Raw genomic sequence first — 10192 nt, 5'->3', positions numbered from 1 at the left:
AGTTCATTCCCGATAGAATCAACACCTACAACACACTCCTCTGTTTTGAAACAGATTCTTTAACCTTGGGCCCTTTTATTGTCTGGAAATCTTAGACTATACCATAAAACCCATGTCGACTGTGTGTTCTCCGAACACACTGGGCGGCAAGCCTTTAATAAGCAGATCTGCAAACACTTGTCTGTTGCTTTTATGCTTCAAGCATTTCTACATGATTCCGGACTTTCTCCTTTACAACGCATAACTCTGTGTCAGTGTGTTTGGCATCAACACTTGACTCGTTGTCATAGGAGCGAAAAACTTAAAATGGTTATCGCTGTTGTCAACCATTATCAATTCCGGGTACTTGTTTCTTTAACCTTTTTGCCTGTCCCTCAGCCTCATATCATGTTGTACATTATCTTTACATCATATTAATGATAATTGATTCATTCTTTAGAGTTCTTCCACACAAAAACTCCAAGTGTGAAAGTCAGCGACAATTGTGGATTTCGCTGTATATTTCACGAGTCCTGTCTTTGTACTCACAATCTTTTGAGAGCACTTATTTCTTTCAGCATGAGGCCGATATCCTTGACTCCATTCCAGTGATCTATATCTGGACTGGACATTACCAAAACAACCCGGTTACGTGAACTGTGTCACGGTAATGTTATACTTTTGCATTCATTAAGCTTCCAACAGCTGAAGCATATGGTACCATATTCATTTGGTCTATTTCGTATTGACTTTTGGAACACTAAAGTTCCCAAAATCATTACCCTTTACTATAAGAACAGGCGTAGGTTTTCTCGCATGCATACTTTAGAAACTTTCCTTAGCATGCCCATGCGACACACCTAATACCCCTTTTATTCTTTTCTCGGTGAATCTCGATCCTTATAACGAGAGACATTCTTTTAAACTTTGAGGACAAGAACTTCTTTTCCTCCTGCAGTCGAATTAACATCACTACTAACAAGCAGAATGTTATCCGCATGTACAAGATATAGGAAATGAAATTCCCATTCTATAACTTTATACAAACACAATTGTCCTCTCATTTTCTTTAACCCAAAACAACATTTGATTGCTTTAGTCCATAAAAGACTTCTTCAGGCAGTATCCCCTGTGTTCTTTACTTTCATCTGATGTAACTCAGATCATAATATCTTTCATCTGATGTAACTCAGATCATGATGTGCTACCAACACTCATTGTAATCTATTCAGTGTAAAATGCGCAAAAAACCATTCGATTTTAGTCGTGTTTTACACCTTTACATATTTCCTTTGGAGTCACATTGTCCTTGTAGACTCTTTACAGCCTACTGTTTTGGCTCCATTGGAAATTACTCATGAGTCCCGAACATAGTCAGAATTCACCAATTTCATTTCATCTCACATAGTCTCTTATCATTTAGATAAGCAGACACTTCTCAAAACTCGATTGAGCGCTTTAAATGAGGTGGGATCAACCTCCATTTGAATTTCACTAACATAGACTTTATAGTAATCAGAAGTATCTGATTTTCTCATTCCTTGAGACCATCTGTGTCTCAGGTACTGGCACTTCTTTCATATGGGGCTGTTGTTGCTCTGTCATTGCCAAGAGGCAAATTAATTGTAGTCTTTCACTTCCAAGAGGCAATAGGTTTTACAGGGACCTCCTGTTTAATCATTCCTCCTTTATAGAGCTAACAACGAGTGTTGTATAGGTCATACAACATGCTCCCCCAGATACAATCTGTTTGAGTCTTAGGTATCTTCATACCATGCTCCCCCAAATTACTCCATCTTCACTAAGAATGGCGTATCTTTAAACTTTATTATTTGGGTTTATTCTGTTAAATTTTTCTTCTTTATGGCACTTTAAGCACTGTCTTAGTATTCCTTAGTTTTCTTTCCTTGAGGGGTATTATGATGATCATCGTACTCCCCCAGACGATCACATTCTTCATTAATGGATATCTCATATTTCTTTCTCCCCCACGGAATGTGGCAAGAACTTTTCTGCCACTATTTCGAAAAACCATTCACAACTCTTGTGAATTGAGGAAACTTTGAGTATCTACTTCATTTATCTGATTACTTCATATGTAATGAAGTTATCTGTTAACTGGTATGGGAGTACTTTTTCCTTATTCCATTTCAGAAACTCAACAGAGTTCTTTATCATTAGTACTTTTGCAAGTCACACTTGCATATCATTCTTATCTTTAAGTTCGTCTGTAACTTTTATTCTCTTCGGAGTTATTGAGTGCTTAATGACCGTTACACATAAGATGTACGGTCGATACTAGGAAAGCATAATAGCTACTCCATACTTTTCTCCCAGAGTGGGACACATTAAAATCACATGAGTCATCATGTCTTTCTCATGTCATACAGGATAATTCTGAGAAAATTTCTGCCGCCATACGGGTTATGCAGGGATTTTCCCAGACTTTTCCTGCCATGCGGGTTTTATCATAATCATCTTTTCCCGCCATGCGGGTAATTCCCTGTAAGGGACATAAATGCCAGAATTGGCTCATTTGACTGCATATTCAATCATCAAATTTATAAATAAATCCGAATGCTCTTTGACACACATGCTTGATCCGACGTTGGCCAAATTAAACACGCATGTTGCTTGTTTCATCTCAAATCATGTTGACTGAAAAATCTTCATAGAGAGTACATGAAAGACATTCGTCAACCAAGACTCTCAATGATCTATCTCTTTTCTTTTCTTGGATATTAATATCCAAGAATTATTTTCTTTTGAAGCCAATCTTTAGAGAGAACATACTCCCTCACATTATGACCTTTCTTGGTCATCTTTCGGGTCACAAGTACCCAGGCATTTACTTTCACGAATGAAGGCATGGAAAACTTTTAGTCTGAGAAAAATTTAGCCAATAATCAACAATACTGAGCATAAAAATAACCCATGTTGATCTGGTTAAAAAATATGTGTAGGGGAACGCAGCAGAAAACAAAAAAATTTCCGACCTACGCACCAGCCCAGGACCACTATGGAGACTGCATACAAGGTTTGATCTTTTTCGTTACCGACTCGTAGCGCAGCGGGAAGTAGAGTCGATGACGATCGGCGGTGCAGATCCCCGCAGCTAGGATTTACAACCTCCCAACCGTGAGGATGTATTCCCTCATCTGCTCCTCAGACAGCCCTCCGGGAGGCGGTCGAACAGCCCCCCGGACAGTGTCGCGGACAGCCCTTCGGGAGGACCTTCGAAACTCGAACGATCACTCGGACAGCCCTTCGGGAGGACCTTCGAAACTCGGACGGTCACATGGACAGCCCTTCGGGAGGCACTCACGAACTAAGACCGAAACTACGATCTCTCTACAGAGTTGCACACATACGGTGTCATCTATCCGGCAGGGCTTCGCCGTCCAGAACTAGTTCCTGCCGGAACCCAGACAGCCTTTCGGCTCTACGAAACTATTTCGCGGGGAGGGAGAGAGAAGCCAGATCATTGCATGGCACTTGTATGTGAGAAGGGATGAGGTTTGGGCTGCCCACTCCTCCTCTATTTATAGGAAAGCCAAGGGGTAGGGATGGCTCACAAAAACCCAAAATGCCCATGCAAATGTCACACATGAAGGGCATAATGGGAAGTGAAGTGGAGCTCCATGGAGCCCCACACATGTGGCCGGCCAACCCCTTGGGGGACCCCCATGAGGAGCATGCTTGGCCCCCAAGCCCTTCTATAAGCCTTTTGGAGATATCCCAAAAGGTGACTCACCATAAAATATCCCAAAAAGCACTTTCACTATTCACGACGACATTTTTCAGCGTCTGTTCGAACTGAAAATATTTATGTGGGCTTAGAACATTTCCAGTACCCACCAAAATTATTTTCAACGCGTTCAGAAACAATTCCGGTTTAGTGATTTTCATCTGCGAAAAGCATCTAAAGTGGCTCCGGCAGCTCCGGAACATTTCCGGTTTTTATCTCAGAAAATTCCAAAAAGCTTCCAGAATGATTCTGGCATCCTCCAAGAATTATCAGGCATGTGCCGAAACCAATTTGACTTAATGGTGTATCCCGAAACAACTTTTCGGTATCATCGAAACTTATCCGATGACCTCTCTTTGTGGTACGATTCCGCTGTCCGAAACTTTTCGATGTCCGAAACTTTTTCGGTAATTTTCTTTCAGACTCCCTGTCTAGTATTCAGCAGATAGATGACCCTTAAGCGTGTGACCCTATAGGTTCGGTGAAGTATAGACATGACCTGGAACCCCTTCCGATCAATGATCAACATCGGAGCCGTGGACACCCATATTGACCCCTATACCCACACGAATGAATATCCGAGTGAACCTCCAGTTGCAGTGAGCTATTCCTGTTGCTTCGCGATATGTCACAAACACCCGAGGTGAGATTTATTGCATGCCCATGGACGAACAATTTGTCCACCATGCAAGTTACCTCGTTACCGGTTTTGTTCTCTTTTCTCATTTCCGTGTTCCGGCATCCCAGTGATCAAATCACAATGTGTCTGGCCAGACGATGATGGATACCATAATACCGAGAGGGCCCGAGAATATCTCTCCATCGTCGGAGGAGCAAATCCCAATCTTGAGCTATCAAGTTACTTGACACACTTTTCCATGAACCCGTAAGCCGCCGTAATAGCCACCCATTTACGGATGACGTTTAACAAACCCCAAAGTTGATGAAGCAAGCATGAAGAAACTCGATACTCTCATGGTCTAAGGAATCATGCAAACGTTAACCATCTCTGTGTTATGTACCATTAATTTGTGACGAATGAATCTCATAGCATAACATCATGCCGGGTCGATTCAACACAAATGTTCTCTTAACATTGTGCCCTCAAGGTTGCTGACATAGACATGCCCATGATCAGGAAAACATAACCATCATGCAACACTTGAGCTAGTCTTAGAGGCCAGACTAGGAATACATTTTACCGTTTATTATTCCACACGTGCATATGAGTCTTCCTCCGAGCCTCGTGGTTATTGCAGACTCGAGAACCATAGCAGTTATAGCATGGAACATAAACATAATTATGAACTCGGAGATAAATAATATCATTTATTATTGCCTCTAGGGCATATCTCCTACAGACTCCCACTTGCACTAGAGTCAATAATCTAGCTTATGCTAATGCACTTCACATGTGTGGCACACCGGTGTAACTATGCTTCGCTTGTGGTATAGCCTGATGTCCAACGGATCTGACGACTTCAGTTCCGTGTGTATCTTTGCATGTCCTCGCGTTTTCACGTTTTCACAAAATTCATATTTTGTGTGGACTTGGCTTTGTATGTATGTGAATCACAGGTCGAACCTGGATTCCTCAGACTGAGTTTATGGAGCAACTACCTGCAGTAGTGTCCCATTGTCAAAAGCCATCTTGGAACTATACTAAGTTCATGAATGAACTATATGATTCAACATCTTCTTTGTCGCTTCTAAAGCGTCAACATGCTTAGCCCTTGTTATAGAATTCGCCACAGTAACTAGTTTGAACAAATTCCAACTAACTGTGCCACCACATTGTGTGTTACACAAAACCCTTAATTTAAATCGAAAATCGCATGGAGAAAAGATGAAGACTGTATCGATGTAACATTTTACAACGAACTCTTCATGATCTCTGCTTGCGAGAAAACCATGTCATCAGTACTTACTCTAGTACTCTGTGACATCTTTCACTGTTGTCCCATGATCAGTAATTTGATCACTTTGGTATCCATACTCGCAACACCTTGGGAGTATCGGACATATCTGGTTGTTTTACATACCATGGAATACATGATTAATCCAAAAACAAAAGTGTGTGGAATCTACATCATGTATTTTACTCATCAGTGTTTTGGGACACCGAGTCTTGCAAAAACTCTTTCCATGTGACTTTGGCAAGAATCACTCCTTGGCGTTTTAAATGCTAAAAGGTTTTAGCATCTTGTCAATATGTATTCATTGCTTAGCCCCATAAGGTAAATCTATCTCCATAGATCATCATGCCTAATATTGAGGCTATTTAGCCTAAGCACTTCATCGAAAAACTATTTTCAAATGAAGTCCTAATTCGTGTCAAGAAATTTATTTCCAATTACCAATGTGCCAAGCACATAAGGTTTTTAGAAATATTATTACGCTCCCACTTACTTTCTTGAATTACAAGCATCTTCGTTACCCATTGATGAAGTCAAAACCCCTTTGACCATTTCATCAAAACACGAAGATTCCAACTCCATTTTGCTCTCTTCTGTCCATTGCTGGAACTCTGAAGTTTGCATACCTACTAGCATCCTCTGGATCAACAAATTACTTTGGACTGTATTATATACAAGTCCTAGCTTTCATTTCCATCAGATGGAAATCCTTTTATCATCCATGTTTCATATCTCATGATTGAAATATGTATTAATTGCTAGTTCAACCCGAACCGACTTTAAGCATCGCTACGATGAAAACAACCTCATCGTAGTCAACTCTTGAACTTGTTATTTCAACAAGCCGAGCTTTATGGATAAAACATTTTATCCGTATCAGTTTTAAGTTCCATAAATATCCGTTAGACTCTAAGTCTTCCGAAAGGTGTATCAAGGTTTTAATCTTGAATCACTTATATGGAAACTAACTCGGGTTGTATTGGCATTTATCCAATTCCGGAGTCAGGGCCCATCAACGCTTCCTTGTGTATCGTAGGTATAATGTTGTCTAACAACAATATCTCGTTTGCGCACCTGAGAGGTTTGCACGAGCCTTGCCTACGTGGTTCAGCTGCAAGTTCGACCAAAGTTCATACATTTTATTGTAGAGACTTCCGTATCAGTCGCAGTAGGAAACTCTGGAATTACTTCCAAGGTCTCTTTCCTTTGATCTGATGACGTAGATACTGTTTATCTCGTCGAGTTGCACTATTCTCCCACTCACCTTTTTGAAAGAACCATTCTCTTTAAAAGCACACCGTTTCGCGGAAAACTATTTGCCTCGGTATAGTGAGGGAGGAATACCAACATTTTGGTATAACCTACAAAGTAGCACTTGTCTGATTTGGAATAGGTTTGTAACCTTTTACACAAGCCCCATATTCCAAATGTTAAGAAAAGATATAACATGGTTGGGCGTACCATACCATGGCTTCATTTCAACAGACCCGATGTAGCTCTTTTCAGTGTAAAAGCCACAGTCTCTAAAGCATCACTTTAAAAAGGATAATGGCAAATTTATTTATGTCATCTTTGACCTTACCATGTCATAAATGGTTAGATTACATCTCCACGGACTTTTCACTTGCAGTGGTGTTCCGGGAGGTGCAAGTTATGAAACCCCTTTCACAACTCATCAGACATTCGCTAAACATGTAACTCAAATATTCCTTTGTGCAATCAAATTGCAGAAACATAATTTTCTTGTTACAATAACTTCTACTTCATTTTTGAGAACCTTTCGAATGATTTCAAAAGATCCAGACTTACGTCTCATCAAGCAAATATCCATATATCTACTTGAGTCATTTCTGAAGATATATAAATCCACTACTTGCAACAACATTTATTGAACTACACACATCAAAATGTATGATCACCAATAAGTTTGTTGCTCGTTCCTTATGGCCTGTGAACGGTATTTCAGTCACTTCACTTTTCGGAGAAAAGTTGCAAGTGTCAGATGATTCAAAATCAAACGACTTCAAAATCCATCATAATGGAATTTTTCCATGCGGGTTTCTCCAATGTGACCAAATACAGTGCCACACATGTGTGGTATTCTCATAGTCTTGCGACATTTAGCGTCAGTGTTATGGATGTATTATATTACCATCAATATTCATAACATACATCCATCTTGGATGGAAGCATGGCCCTTCATGTTATTCATAATACTTAACAACAATTGTTGTTTTTATGAACAACTCTTTTGCAACAAACATTGTGCAATGGGCTAGAGTTTATGAAACTCTAAAATGAATTATGAAAGTAAACCCAGAGGTATTGTATTATTATCAATATTCATAACATACATCTCATTCATAATGAAAGTATGGCCCTTGTGTTATTCATAACATCGAACATAAGAAGTTCTCTTATGAACAACCTTCTTGCAAGATACCTTATGCAATGGGATAGAGTTTGTAAAACTCTAAATGAATTATGAAAATAAATACAGATGGCAATACACCGATGGAAGGTATAGTAACATTTACTATGTTCCCTGTGTATACCTTAACCTCATTTCTAGCTAGTCTTTCAGGCCATAGTAGTTCTTACATCGAGTTGCAACAGAATGCAATCGAGCGGGCATTTTTGTGATGAACTCACAATACCCAAGAATTAGTGATTAACATGTTTAACCATAATTCGCAAGAACTATATCTTTGACCAGCCTTCTTTACATCAAAAACTTGTATGACATTCATACATGAGCTGGATATTCCAGTCTTCTTTCCTTTAGCCTTTATACTTCTAACAGTTTAACTTTTAGTATTTCTCCTACTCTCAGAAGAAGCACCCAACTTAAGAGTGGCATTAGCCCCGGACTTCCTAGGCGTGTAAGTCATACTAACACCCTTTGGACACTTCCTTTCTCTTTAAGTTGTTGTTTTATTCACCTTTCATTATATGACAGGCGTTCTTCTGGATCCCTTTCCCAACAGTCAAATGCATAGTAAACACTTTTACTAATACTTGCAAACAAACATTGCTTTGTTTGTATCTGAAAATAATTTTCAGTTCCATGAATATCATATAACTATCCCAACTTTCGAAGTTTGGGTTTCATGGAAGCAAACATATTCCACTTGACCGTAATAGAATTCTAGCTTTTGGATCGAAGGACGAGAGTCACATGATCCATAGCATTAGCGGGAGGATACGGAAAGCATGCGATAGGACAAAGTCCTTCTCGGCACTTTTGAGGACAATCCTCATATTACGTTACCAATCGTAAAGTTTTAACCAGATATTTAACAGCTATTCAATTTTAATAGGGAAGGTGGAAATGCGAGCCATTATTCTACAACTATTATGCAAGAAACACTTAGACAGTGTTCATAATTAATTGCACTGAGAATTAAACATGTTAATTCAACAGTGCGCTCCCACTCAATTCAATATCTCTCATAATTGATTTAGAGTGATTCAAGATCCATATTTCTATTCGATGCCATTGACGGGTTCATCACTGATCACACGAATTTCAATCGGTAGGACAACTTGCCGATCACATCTCTATGTGATTCTTGTTCATCTTTCGATGGGCGTGTTCCGAGCTCAGGACTCTCCTGCCTGAACGTCAAAGACAACCAAGTGATCTTGCTGCGAGGTCTGACCTCACCCGCCTCATTCCTCTCGATTCGTTCGTGCTCATGTGTACATGGCGCACCCCGAAAAGATACGAATTTCAGACGGTGCTACACTTGGGTGAACACTAACTACTTTGATATTTTAAGTGAGAGATCACCCTAATAAAAAGCGACTACCGCGCAATCAAGAAGGGTGCATCATAAGGGATAAACATCTCAGGCAATTCATAATAGCATGATATGGTATAGCCCTTTCTGACGGAGAAGTATTTCATTTCTTCGTCTTCGGCATTCGCGTCGGTGTTCACCTTCGCGAAGATTGCCACCACCTTGTCGATGCACCAGATAATATTGCTATCTCTATAGCTAACAAAATAATGCATTACAACAAGGTTGACACGCAGGTCATTAAAGTGCAATCATATGGCTCCAACCATCATGCCGAATCATGACACGCAGGTCATGTTAATCAAATTACATCATATAGTCATCTCATACATAATCGAATTAGTATGAGCACTGCTATACCACATCACATGCACATCCTGCAAAACCAAGTTAGATGCCTCTAATCGGTTTATGCAAAATTTATTTTACGTGGCTTCTAAGGTTTTGACTTAAACCGCAGCTACCAACATTTTATCATCAAGTATGATTATTCAGGTTGCTAGATTAACATCTCGGGGTGTATGAAACACGGGATAATTAAATCTCGAGCCCCATACTAAACTTCGTCATACGCATGACCCCCGTGCAGATCATATCTGCAATGCCCTTTCATCTGCGAATTTCATCTTTCTTTTGACTACGGCAGAACCCAAAGAACTGATAGCACTTCCATGATCAATCAGGATCACGGATTGCCAGAACTTTGTCAAATTCCACCATGCTGTCTCGAGATTGAGCAAACGCAA

Source organism: Aegilops tauschii, chromosome 6 (assembly GCF_002575655.3).
Source record: "Aegilops tauschii subsp. strangulata cultivar AL8/78 chromosome 6, Aet v6.0, whole genome shotgun sequence".
Lineage (NCBI taxonomy): Eukaryota > Viridiplantae > Streptophyta > Magnoliopsida > Poales > Poaceae > Aegilops > Aegilops tauschii.
This window is presented reverse-complemented; position numbering follows the sequence as displayed.